Raw genomic sequence first — 11,590 nt, forward strand, 5'->3', positions numbered from 1 at the left:
AAGCTTCTCTTCTGGAGGGTTAACAACCTAAATTTGCAGACCAAAAATTAGAGAAAAAGGAGGGCTACAAGGACAGCCAACATTTTAGCCCTAGCCTTTCTTTTCTTTTCTTTTTTTTTTTTGACAGAACCAGTGATTGAACTCAGGCCCTTGTGCTTGCCAGGGAAGCACTTATTCCACTGAGCCATCTCCCTGGCCTCTGGTCCTACCCTTTCCAGGTCAGTGAAGACTCAAGACATAAGAGAACCTATTCTATAACATCATGTAACTCAGTTGTGCCCCAAATTTTCTTATCAATGAGATTATGGGGCCACAGAGGAAAGTGAACAATGATGTAGAGTGTGCCTAAGGAGAGTCACATGGAAAGAAAACATTCTCTCAGCCTTTCACAGAGAACAAATTGGTCAAGCAATGGCCATGACTCATCCATATGGCTGACACTGACAAAGGATCTACAAACTGTTGGTACAGGGTTTCAGGATAAGTCCGGAGGGCATTTGACTGACCTTATCAGATACAAAAGCTGCATTTCTTGTTATATAGGTCTTGCTTTATCTTGGTCTTAACCATCAAGCAGAAATGTAAAAAAATGAAGTATAAAAAGTGAAGCCATATTAATATACTGTGCTATAAAAGGCTCAAGGCAACAACTTCTGACATTGCCAGTCTTATGGAAAACCCACTACTATTATGGACTACTGGACTATTTTGGAATATTTTGCTGAATTCACACACCTATAATATTTAAATGACAAAACTAAACAATAAAAGGGAATACAAATGACCAACCGTTTTGTATCTATATATTCAAAATAGTTAGGATAGATATACAGCTACATTCTCTTAATTCAATGAATAGAAAGATTTGTTCTAATAGTGTTTTAAATAAGATATCATGTCTGCATCTTGTACAATGAATAACCACTAAGACAACAATATGCAATGTATTATTTATTGAAACTGTCCTACTAATCGGATTTGAAACTGTCTCATTGTTATTTGGTTCTCAATAAAATTATGGGAAAAAAAGCATAGGAATTTTGATGAGTAACTACTTCTGCAGGAAGATAGAAAGGATCCAAACAACATATCTAGGGGCTAGCAAGAGTTTGAAGCCACCAAGAGCATAACTGCAATTACCCTGAAAGAGTGAGAGGAAGGATGGGATCGTTGTGCCCTTTCTGCACATTAACTTACTGTAATATTTTTGTAGCTTCCCTGTGGAACACAGTTAAAGTATGCTTGTATTGCTTTTACCTATGCACACAGGTATAATTTTCTTCTGGTAGTGAGACATGGTAAATATTGTACTTTATGTAATATTTTCTTTGATTATTTATTTATTTATTTATTTTTTGCGGAACCGGGGATTGAACTCAGACCCTTGCGCTTGCTAGGGAAGCGATTATTCCACTGAGCCATCTCCCCAGCCCCATTTTTTTGATTATTGATAGAAATTCTGGAGAATACAGAAAATATAAAAAATAACAGCAAAGGGAAAAAAGGAATCATTTTGAAAATCTCATGACCTGAGCCTACTATACTTTGGTATATTACCTCACCAGTCTTTTTCTTTTAGCAAGAAGTCTACACAGATTTTCGCTGCTACAGGCAATGACAGAATAAGAGAACAAGGGAAAGGGTGAAGAGGAGGGGCAGGGAAATGAGAGGACTAACAATGTGCCTCTTACAGGATCCTAGTATCTCCAATCAATGTAAACATTGTATGTCATAGCATGTGCTGAGACCAATAATACCGAACAGTACAAAAATGCTGAGGGGAACCAGAGGAAGAAAGGAAAAAAAGGGGCAAAGGGGAGGAGAGAAGGGGAAAGGAATTAGAAAAAAACCAAGGTGTGATATGTACACGTAACCACTTGCCAGGATGACTATAAACTGTGTGAATTGCAAACATGCACTAATTAAATTAAATTAAAAAGAATAAATGGTGGGGCTGGTGAGATGGCTCAGTGGTCTAAAGCACCTACTTGGAACAAGCTTGGCAAAGCACAGAGACCGCAGTTCGATCCCCCAGCACCACATGCCAGCCAGCCCCGCCCCCAGGTGGGCTGAGCTGGCCACACACACACACACACACACACACAATAAATAAATGTTTAAGAAAAAATGAATTATTAAAAAAAAGAATAAATGGTACCTGTTATGGTTTGTGTCTAGTTGTCCCCCCAAAGCCTCATGTAAGTCATGGATGGGGCAGAGGCAGCTGGAGGAGCAGCCAGTGGCTTGAGGGGCGGGATGAGAGGACCAGGGCGGTGCTTGAGGAGCGGGGTCAGAGAGGCGCGAACCATTAAACTGGCAGCATGCGCTCCGCCTCCCCCCCCACACACACAGCAGGCCAGCAGCCTCTCTGAGGTGTGGAGCCAGTCATCCTGGACACGGCAGCACCCCAGCCTCTCCTCCAGACCCTGTAGCTTGGGCTGGCTGCATCTGTGATTGAGGCCGCCTTGGGTAGAGAGATGTTTGGAGAAGACAGAGGCACTGACACTCTTTCTTGAGCAAATAAGGATCCAAGGCCTTACTACATAATTCAGGCTGTTTTAAACTATGAAACCTATGAAAGGAGGAGAGAAGAGTAACTAAGACCATACCTATAGGCACCAAAGGTGCTTCCTCTACTCCTTCCAATGAAAAAGCAAACAGAAGGAAAGGACTCAGTATCCCAAGTGTTCATCGCTACTGCCATTTCTTGACTTTGAGGAAGGAGAAAGACACACATATTCTTAAAATGAACTCTTTGGAAGTAAGTGTTCCATGAGGGTATTAAAATAATTGGTTTGAAAAGAATAAGCTAATCTTTATCAAGGTTTAGTTAAAAAAGAGAGAAGTTTAGTCAATCAGATCATATTGACAAAGTCAGGCATGAAATTCAGAGTATGTATTTACCATTCATTGGTGCGTCCCGTACTTTCTCTTGAAATAACTTTTCTGCCTTTGAACATTCTACTTGTCACAAACCAGAGGCATTTATGATCTATCTGCTCTTAAAGGAGATTACCATAATCCTGTTTTCCTCACGCTTTAGAATTATGAATGCAAATTAGTACAAATTATTAAGAGTAATCATAAAGGAACAGAGAAGAAAAAAGAGAGCAATAGTATTTGTCAGTTACATTTTTTAGCAGTTAAATTTTTACCTATTCTGTAAAGGATTAAAATGCTCCGAACCAGGTAACAATAACAAAGAGATTATAATTCCTTCTACTACCTAAGTCTTCATGAAAGACATGGGTAGTGTTGATCAGTAAGCGCAGGAACAAGTAAGGTGAGGCTCCTCACATTGTCCTTGAAGACAGTAGTGATGAACACCTGAAAGGTCTAATTAGGAGTTATATTTAGGCATATTTAGGAGTTATCATAGAAAACTCTCTTCATTAATAATTTCACTCATTGAAAATATGATTTTTATGTCCAACTTTCCTATAAATCCCTGGACACAGACACAGACACACACACACACACACACACACACACACACACACACACACTGCCTTTCTTCATGGTTTCCATAGCATTTCCTGGACATCTAGAAGGAAAGCCTATTTTAGCACACCCTACAGAGGCTGTCCTTTTCACAGAAGTTGGAAGACTCCAGCTCTTTTCTAACTCAGGCTCAGGAAATCAAGTGATTTGACCAAGGCCACACAGCCTGCGGTGGAAAAAAATTGAGATCCCATCTCCCAGGTCAGGGCCTGTTCTAAAACTGCTAGGTTTCAACCCACAAACTGAAAGGAAACAACCCACTATTCTAAGAGCTTAGGTATCTTTTAAAGGGCCACAAAAAGAGAGTGGAAAAATGAGGGGGGGGGGTAAGGAGAAGTGCATGTCACATTTCAAAGGACAGAAGAGAAAGATTTGAAAAGCCTTTTGGAATTTCCCTCCTATGGCTTACACAGGGCAGGGTCAAGGGGTCTTTGAGCTGCCTGGCTCCAGCTCTCTTCTCTCTCTCTCTCTCTCTCTCTCTCTCTCTCTCTCTCTCTAGATTGCTTTTAAGGGCACCTTCCCAAATTTATTCACAGTATGGCAAAGCCCAGATTAGGGGTAAAAGCTGCCAGCCGCATTTTCTCTTTGCCAATTTCACTGTTTGTTTTTTATGCAGAACAAGTATGGCATTAGCACTCTCTGGCAAGGACAAGGAATATGCTTTGAAATAATGACATTCCTCCACTCTGGCCTAACAGCCATTTTGTTCTCAATAAACTTAACTAGGTAATTCATTGTGGCAGTAGTCAAATCAAAACAGGAGCCATTATTGAAAGTTGAGCCTGATCTTTTATCCGAGCAATTGTGAACACTGGTTATTATAAGTACCCAACTAATTCTACATTGCACACTGAATAATGGAAAGGGAGGGTAAAAAAAGAGACCAAGAGAAGTAAAAAGCATAAAGAAAGAAGCCAGAATACAGAGAGAAAAACAATATAATCTTGTGTAGCAAAAACAAAATAACAAAAAATTAGTGATTTCTTTGCTGTGGCAAATTAGTAGGATATTTTTTGTGGACTAAAAGATTTCTTATCCCATGGAAGTGGTCTACATTTATTTAAATAATTTGGTTACTCATGAGGCTGAGACAGGAGGATCACTGCAGCCCAGGAGTTCTACAAAACAATTTGGGAACTACTGACAAAATGAATTTAAAATGTAATATGATGTAACATAAATGTTATAAACAGCTCCAGAAAAATAATACACTACTGTTTATCATTAAGGAGAGGGCCAGGGAGATAGATCAGTGGCATAAATGCCTGCCTGGCAAGTATAAAGTCCTAACTTCAATTCTTGGCACCAAAAAAGGGAAAAAACTATTTTAACCAGGCTTGTAAGTTTGAGACCAGCCTAGACTACAAAGTGAACTCAAGGTCAGCCTCAACATCAGGGCAAGACCCTGTCTCAAAAATACAAAAAGAAGGAAGGAAAGAAAAAAAGAAATCCATAGAACCACCTCACTGTCAACTTGAAGGTGGAAAGCTCCAGAATATGCTTATATTAAGGTGATGGTGAAATTTAGCTTTTTGTTTTCTAAATTATTTTATTTTAAATTATACACTTTGAGGAAATCTGCTGCCCTAAGTCAAATAGATTTTCTCTGTTGCCTTATCCTATTTACTTCAGGATTTGGTTTTAAATTTCAGGGCTGTCTCTTTGCATATAGCTAACCCTGTCATTGTTTTGCAGATGGAAACAGCTCTGCAAGAATGCCAGAGGCCTTTGCCCACCTCAAAAGGGCCCTTGCTCCCAAACTTTTGTAAACTGGGAATGGTGGCTGTAAAAGGTGAGCTCCAATCCTCGAAGAGCAAACTTCTGTGACTCCCCTCAGCCATTCAGCTAAAGGCTGGGTTTTGAGTCACTGCCTGGGGGCAGTAAGGTGAAGACAAAGGGCCTCTCTTTGCCCAAGCAACTGGCTCCCTTTATTCTTGGATGTTTTCAGTTCTCTTGACCTCAGAAAAACTGGCCCAAATAGGAAAGAAATCTGCTACAAAGGAAGCCCCGCTCCACCCTCTCCCACCCACTTGCACAACATCATCCAATACCAGGACGAGGACCCAGATGAACTCTCTGAAGTCAAATATGCTTTACTGGGAAAAGTTGTGGGAAAGAAAAGACTTTGAGGAAATTCTTGACAAAGGATTGTGTATGGATTATGGTGGGAAAAAAGGACTGAAGAGGTCAGATATCTTGAGTTTCACATTTTAGAACTATTACACTTAAGTCTTCTGAGAGACTCAGATTCTTCAGGTACAAAAATAGGAAAGAGATTTCACAGGTGATTATGAGAAAAGAATTAAAATGGACTCAAGTTTTATGGCCTTCGAAACAATGAGCTTTTTTTCTTTTTTAGGAGGTTCTTTGTGCTTTTTATTCCTTTCTCTTCTTTCTAACAAATTAGGCATTTAAGCAAACAAATTGTCTCCAAAGCTTAGTGCTTCTAAGTTGCCCAACTGAGTCAGCAGATCTCAGAAAAATTCAGTTTGGAAAAAACCCTGTAGGCTCTCGTCACAGGGTGGAGCTCAGCAGCAGAGTTTATACAAGCTTAGCATATACAAGGCCCTGGGGTCAAAGTCCAGTAACACACAAAAAGTAGGTACTTTAAAACAAGGAAACTGGGCTCTAATTATAAATTGATTCAATCTGCATTCCCAGGGAAGAAGTACCCCATGACTATCATCCTCTAGTTGTTGATATGCCCAGATTTCTAATGGGAAATTAGTTCAATCTAAGCAGTAAAGGGCTAGTCTTCCCTATAACATAAGATAGTGGCATTTTTTACCAACAGCTTTACCAAAAAATTTCTAAACCTCCGTGTTTTCAGAGCCACCGAAAACTTGTTTGAAATGTTACAATTGCTTTGAGGGAAGCAAGGATGACTTTGCACTCTGAGTTTTTATCCTGTGCTTTTAAAACATTTCCTACAGACCTTCAATATATACACACACCAGGTTGTGATCACCTGGCATCTATTTTTCCCACCTGGCATCTTATTTGTCTTTGCATCCCTATCACTTGGCATATAATGGCCCTCCATGAAGTTTGTTGTATGAATGATCCTTAAGGTACTTCCTGAAAAACATATAACACTTTGATTTTAATTGAGGTTTTCAAAGGGGAAAAATTGGTAGTTTCTTCTCTAGCTGATGAAGCATTTTGTTTTTTTATTTTTCCCCGGAAATATATTTGGCTTAAGTAAACTTTGGGGGCAGAACTTTTCCTTTTGCATTTTTATGAGGTCTTCTTAAACAGTGCACTGACAATGCAGGTTGACACTGTGATTACAAATTTGAATGTTTATGCTAGGTGAGGGGCTGCCCTGAGATACAAGACACCAGCCAATACTACTACATTTACCCTTTGTGATGCCCAAGATCTTACACTGAGTGTTGGTGCACTTTTCCAGCTTGAACTGGAAAAAGAAATTCCACCCATTAGTATAATCAGAAAATATAGGGACCAGGGAGATGGCTCAGTGGAAAAAGCGCTTCCTTGGCAAGCTCAAGGGCCTGAGTTCAATCCCTGGTTCACCCCCAAAAAGGAAATATATATATATAATTGGAATGCCCAAACCCATGTTTATGCCTGAGATGTACATTAAAGGCACAAGTGACACAATGAGAATGTCTTTGTCTTATTATTCATGTGCTATACACTCAGAGGTAGTGTTTTTCTTTTAAGTTTTAAGTTAGTGTTTTTCCAACTATTATCCACAAAGTCTTCCTTCTTGGAGCAATGCAAAAGTCAAGTTGGCCAAGCACCATGGTGACATTTTATTGAAACCCAGAATCTCCTCACTTTAAAATCTATTGGATAAAAGAGCCACCAGTGGCAGAGGCAGCAGTATGTCTGTAATTCATGAGCAAGTCAAGAGCACTTCAGCAAAGAGTTCAGTCTAGGTCTTGGCCCCCTTTAGCATGCAGTTAATTTGAAAAATAATTTGAAAAGGAAGTGATTCTGAATTTTGCCTTAATTGTTCGGAGTTCTAACATATGGGCCAAATGTTCACTTCCCAGACAAATTGTCTTCTCTATTGTTTGGCAGAAAGTAAGACAGAAGCAACGTACCACTGAAAACTGGGTCCCCTGCATAGTTACTACCCCAATCTTTGGTCATTTGAAGTTACTCTTACTAGAAGAAAAGATACAGAGTCACCTTAATTCCAAAGGCTGAGACTGTCTTAGTAGGGGAGTCACATTCCTGCTATAAAGCTGTATCTTTGTATGCATAGTTCAAGGGTTTTCTCTGTGAATGGTTAACTGAAACTCTTTGTCAGTCAGTACTCCCACCAGAGAAAAGGTGGCCGGAGTTGGGGCGCTGCCGGAGCCCCCACCGCAGGTGACTGTTCCACCTCCCCGGTCCTGACCCTGTTGCTGGTGGGAGACTGGCCAGGTTTGACCCACTCCTTCACCCGCCCCCTACCCCCCTCCTCAAATCCCTTACCCTCTTCCTTCGAAAAGCTCGCAGCTGGAACGAGGGGCTCTAAAGAGAAAAGGAATGGGCAGCCGGGGTCTGTCTCAGCTCCCCGTCCTCTTGAGCCCCCAGTCAGGGGAAGAGTGAGAAGCCCGGCGTAGCCCAGGAGTTCCCTTCTGCAGACTTACCTGGAAGTGTGGGTGCGGTCGGAGGATCCTTGTCTCTCTTCCCAAAGGCCCGCCACGACCGACAGGCGGCAGCCCCTCCTTAGGCGCTGGCCACAGCGATCCACTGGCCCGCTCTGGCCAGAGCCTCTGCAGTGCAGCGCCAGCTCAGGCCGCACTGTTGCCTGGCAACAGGCCAGCCAGTTTTAAAGGGACCCGGGCACTGGGGACTTGCTCACTCGGTTGGTAGATTGCTGCCTGGGGGTGGTCAAAGTCGGGCCAGAGCACTGAGCATGCCCGGAGGGGCGGCACCGCAGTGGTTTCTGGCTGGCAAGAAACAGGGAGTCCTCTGAAGGGAAGGGGCAAAGACAGTGAGCCATCCCCACCCACAAGTGGGGTCTATGTGAGTCATAAAGCCACCTGGACAATGACATAGGAGGTTGAAGAAGGAGTAGCAGGGGGGTTAATCCTGGGGCATCTTGTTAGTAACAGGAAGTTCTGGAGGTTTGCTCTGGAAGGTCACCTAGTTTTGGTTCAGGGTTCCTAAAAATGTGGGACACATTCCCTACCTTTCTACCCTCATACCCTATGCAGGTCAACACAAGGGTTTTCTTCTGTTAACAAAACACTGTCTGCAAGCTGTGCCTCAGTGGGTGATGGGATTTCTATGTCAGTCCCTAGTCTTCATTATGAACTTCATTACTCAGGAATTTCTCCAAACCACTCTGGTTGGTACTGGAGTGTAAAACCTGTTGGGGACAACAAGCTCTACACTAAGGGAGTGTAAAACTGTTTCCTTTTACTGGTTTCCCAAATACTCCCTTCATGCTGCAAAGCTTCCTTGCAACTTCCACAATTTCCTTGGGTGACATGTTCACATTTTTTATTATATTGTAGGTTTCTTTCACAGTGCTTCGTTGAACAAATACGTGATTTCAGACTTTTGATTAGCCTGTTTGCCCAATCCATACACTTCAGTCAGCACAAAGGGCCTGGTCAAGGCTGTCTGACCTGAAACAGATTGAAAAGGGATATCTGAAATAGTAAGAAAAGAGATTTGTAGAGAGGCTTAGTATTTTCGTGAAGCATAAAAGTGAAAGAAAATATTGGCTCTGGGATGTCAAGTAAAAAGAGGTTTAAGCACATTAAAGAAGTGACAATCTAACTTATCAAGCCCTAAAAAAAGAGTGGCCTAGGACAATACCAGGATATGGTTTAAACTTCTTGGGAGCCAGATCTAACAGGCATTTGGGAGCTGGCACAGTTGCACTGGGTGCCCTGAGGCCTCAGTGTCAGTCTCTTTTCCTTCTTAGAGAACCAAAGTCAACAAACGTTGGAGAGAGGAAGAGCCCTAATGTTAGCCTGCTTGTGTTTTATTATGGGCCCTGTCAGAATCAGTTTGTGCAATCTTGACAAACCTTTCCTTGGTACTAAACATCCAAAGTGTTTCTTGTTTATCATTTGTTTTACTTACCTTAAACATTACCTCTAGTTTTGGATGATGTGAGAGTTCCTTATTGATATTTGAAGGAATCTTTCTTTGTTTCTTTTGTTCTTTTGGCAGAAACGGGGATTGAACTCAGACCCTTGTGCTTGCCAGGGAAACACTTATTGTACTGAGCCATCTCCCTGGCCCCTGAAGGAATCTTTCTTAATTACTCTGTGCTTTAGTTTCCTTATTTCAAAGATGGAAGTAATGAATGCATCTTGCAAGAGTGTTGTGAGGATTAAATTAATATTTTAAAAATCTTAAGATGACTGCTTGACACAGTAAATTCTATGTGCATTTATCTACTACTATTATCTTACCCTATAAATTTATTACTCTCTTAAATTATTAATGAAAACACACTAATCGTGATAATTCAAGGTATGCTTTGAAAAGGTGGCTGGAATTCCAAAACTCAGAATTCCAAATCTTTATATCTGGTAGAGTATCAGACTCCTAATAAGGAATCCAACCTTAGTCCCATGTTACTGAGAAATGGCACAGAAGATTGCTGTGGAATTGCTACCACTCTATTAAATGCAGCAGGTCACTCCTTCATCTGCTACAAGAGGCAGGGAATAAACAACAGTGAGGACAGAGAGTTTTATTATTCAAAGTTAGCATGGACTTGGAACAGTATGAAAGACAGGAACCCCTTTATTCTTCTCTGGGACCTTTATCAATATTAGGGCAACAAGACAGTTGGTGATAATAGAATCACACAGTTATACAATGGACCCTGATCTTCCCCTTTTATCGAGTAAGGGATTAAGACCCAGAGGGATAAGGTGATTTACTCTTTGATCATACAGACAAATAGGCTTATTGTGATTGCCCTGGCATATGATCCTAGTTTAAGTAACCTCAAACCTGAGATACTTAAAGCAATGAAAAATATACATTTGTAAGCATATATTACATGTAAATAATATCTACACAACCCATATAGATAAGAGCTAACATATATCATAACCCATATGCTGTTGTCAGCTGTGTTCCCTTTGTGTGTGACTGTGTGCCTAATTCCTCTTCACCTATGAGGATGCCAGTTGATGGCTTAGAAGCCCACCTTAACCTATTATGACCTGATCTTCATTTGATGACATTTATGAAGATCTCATTTCTAAATTAGGTCACATTCATAATTACTGGGATTTAGGATCTGAACATTCCTTTGGGGAAAATACAGTTCAACGTAGGCCGGCCAGATAGCTCAGTGGATTGAAGCGCCTGCCATGTCCGGCCCCCTGGGCACACTGAGATGGCAAATGAGACTGGGCGTGGTGGTGCATGTCTGTAATCCCAACACTTGGGAGGCTGAAAAACAAGAAGGATCACTATGAGTCCAGTCTGTGTAGTGAGGCCCTATAGACCCTGTACTAAATACATTTTTAAAAAAATTTTAAAAAGAGGGGCCAGGGAGATGGCTCAGTAGAATAAGCACTTGCTTGGCAAGCAAAAGGGCCTGAATTCAATCCCCAGTTCTGCCAAAAAAAAATTAAAAGAAGAGAAAATACAATTCAACACACAACACCTACTCATTGCCATTTGCATGAAGTATCATTGATTTCTTCACTGATGTATTCTAAGCACCAAGATGTACTTGGCACATGGTAGGCATTGAAGAAACCTTTGTTCAGTGGACACATGGATGAATAAATGAATGAATTGTGCTCCTATTATCAAGAGTGTTTCATTTGACCTTCAAAACAATTTTATGATATAGCTACTAGCATCACCTATATTGTATACACAAGAAAATGAAGGCAAACAGAGGACAGACAACCTGTCTAAAGTCAAATGTTTAGTAAGTGATGGAACAGGGATTTGAATTCAAGCAGGACTAACTCTGGAGTTTTTTAGTTGGTTGTTGGCTGACACTAGTGTGTAAAGGACACGTCTGATCATTAGTATCAATAAGATCTGAGATCCAGGTATCTTCTGCTCTGACATTTATATTTTTCAGCAGCAGGGCATAACAGTAACCATAACTGCTAATATCATATTTTTAAAAATT

At 41.0% G+C, this 11,590-nt stretch overlaps 1 protein-coding gene across 2 annotated transcripts in view; it reads right to left on the reverse strand.

Annotated features, from left to right (window-relative positions):
* Ccdc160 (coiled-coil domain containing 160) overlaps window positions 1-8,383 on the reverse strand; it is a 12,380-nt gene extending 3,997 nt beyond the window's left edge. Inside the window, exon 1 of one of the 2 annotated variants that reach the window (XM_023718866.1) lies at window positions 8,109-8,383. The gene's annotated coding sequence lies outside the window, so the exon portion shown is untranslated. Of the gene's footprint in view, window positions 1-7,950; window positions 8,070-8,108 lie in introns of those variants that run through there. The other variant, XM_023718867.1, reaches the window with a different exon arrangement.
* Window positions 8,384-11,590: the final 3,207 nt, after the last annotated feature.

The sequence above is a fragment of the Octodon degus genome, unplaced genomic scaffold (assembly GCF_000260255.1).
Source record: "Octodon degus isolate 3935 unplaced genomic scaffold, OctDeg1.0 scaffold00063, whole genome shotgun sequence".
In the NCBI taxonomy this organism is placed as follows: domain Eukaryota; kingdom Metazoa; phylum Chordata; class Mammalia; order Rodentia; family Octodontidae; genus Octodon; species Octodon degus.